The 2,053-nt window shown below is 36.0% G+C and overlaps 2 non-coding genes across 2 annotated transcripts; both read left to right on the forward strand.

Moving 5' to 3' along the window:
* The first annotated feature begins 590 nt into the window (after positions 1-590).
* Positions 591-662, forward strand: Trnah-gug (transfer RNA histidin (anticodon GUG)). The gene has a single exon. It is a non-coding gene; the product is annotated as a tRNA-His (tRNA).
* A 745-nt stretch (positions 663-1,407) lies between these two features.
* On the forward strand, positions 1,408-1,479 carry Trnah-gug (transfer RNA histidin (anticodon GUG)). Its single transcript has one exon. It is a non-coding gene; the product is annotated as a tRNA-His (tRNA).
* The last annotated feature ends 574 nt before the right edge of the window (positions 1,480-2,053 follow it).

Raw genomic sequence — 2,053 nt, forward strand, 5'->3', positions numbered from 1 at the left:
TTGTTTTACTGGCTATCACGTACGGCAGGAACCGCTGCGATCCTATTGAATACAATTAGAACACTTCTTGTCTTTACATAGTAACATATGAATATTTCGTGCAATGTCGATTTCATGGGTTTTTTTCTTCAAAATCTGTAATGGTGCTCCAGTGTAAAAAAAAAAAAAAAAAAAAAAAATACCGGCGAAACAAAAACAAGATACATATACACACACACACACACACACGCAGCATGTATAAGGTCAATGTCAGAAAAATATTCACTTTTTTGTATTCAGAATATTTAACGACCTTGACTACCGTCGGACACGGTACCTATCGACTCTAATGGGTATCTCATACAAAGATAAAAATAAGTTAAACCCTTTTACCATGCCAACAATAACAATAAAGCAGTCAGACGGTTGAAAAAGTGTATAAGATGGAGCAGAATCCCTTTTGAATAGCCCGATTGCACTCGTTCCATACATATCGCGTTAAAATTTTGTATGAAAAGTGATTTTACCAAAAAGGTACCGACAACGTGTTAAAATCAGCCTTAATTTTAAATACCCAATTTTTGCCACATACATTCCGTCTGCAAGTCATAGCCGTGATCGTATAGTGGTTAGTACTTCGCGTTGTGGCCGCGACAACCCAGGTTCGAATCCTGGTCACGGCAAACAGCTGTGTAATGTCGCTGTTACGGGCATTGTAGGCAATTTTTTTTTTCTCGGTTTCTCTTGTCGATTTTTGATAATCTTTCTTCGTTTTAAGATACACGTATGTCATTTATATAATAATATAAACGTCATTGAAAATTACATTCCTACCTTCTCATTGTTTTACTGGCTATCACGTACGGCAGGAACCGCTGCGATCCTATTGAATACAATTAGAACACATCTTGTCTTTACATAGTAACATATGAATATTTCGTGCAATGTCGATTTCATGGGTTTTTTTCTTCAAAATCTGTAATGGTGCTCCAGTGTAAAAAAAAAAAAAAAAAAAAAAATACCGGCGAAACAAAACAAGATACATATACACACACACACACACACGCAGCATGTATAAGGTCAATGTCAGAAAAAATATTCACTTTTTTGTATTCAGAATATTTAACGACCTTGACTACCGTCGGACACGGTACCTATCGACTCTAATGGGTATCTCATACAAAGATAAAAATAAGTTAAACCCTTTTACCATGCCAACAATAACAATAAAGCAGTCAGACGGTTGAAAAGTGTATAAGATGGAGCAGAATCCCTTTTGAATAGCCCGATTAGCACTCGTTCCATACATATCGCGTTAAAATTTTGTATGAAAAGTGATTTTACCAAAAAGGTACCGACAACGTGTTAAAATCAGCCTTAATTTTAAATACCAATTTTTTGCCACATACATTCTGTCTGCAAGACATAGCCGTGATCGTATAGTGGTTAGTACTTCGCGTTGTGGCCGCGACAACCCAGGTTCGAATCCTGGTCACGGCAAACAGCTTGTGTAATGTCGCTGTTACGGCATTGTAGGCAATTTTTTTTCTCGGTTTCTCTTGTCGATTTTTGATAATCTTTCTTCGTTTTAAGATACACGTATGTCATTTATATAATAATATAAACGTCATTGAAAATTCACATTCCTACCTCTCATTTGTTTTACTGGCTATCACGTACGGCAGGAACCGCTGCGATCCTATTGAATACAATTAGAACACTTCTTGTCTTTACATAGTAACATATGAATATTTCGTGCAATGTCGATTTCATGGGTTTTTTTCTTCAAATCTGTAATGGTGCTCCAGTGTAAAAAAAAAAAAAAAAAAAAAAATACCGGCGAAACAAAAAACAAGATACATATACACCACACACACACACACACGCAGCATGTATAAGGTCAATGTCAGAAAAATATTCACTTTTTTGTAATCAGAATATTTAACGACCTTGACTACCGTCGGACACGGTACCTATCGACTCTAATGGGTATCTCATACAAAGATAAAAATAAGTTAAACCCTTTTACCATGCCAACAATAACAATAAAGCAGTCAGACGGTTGAAAAAGTGT

This window comes from Mytilus edulis, chromosome 6 (assembly GCF_963676685.1).
Source record: "Mytilus edulis chromosome 6, xbMytEdul2.2, whole genome shotgun sequence".
NCBI lineage: Eukaryota > Metazoa > Mollusca > Bivalvia > Mytilida > Mytilidae > Mytilus > Mytilus edulis.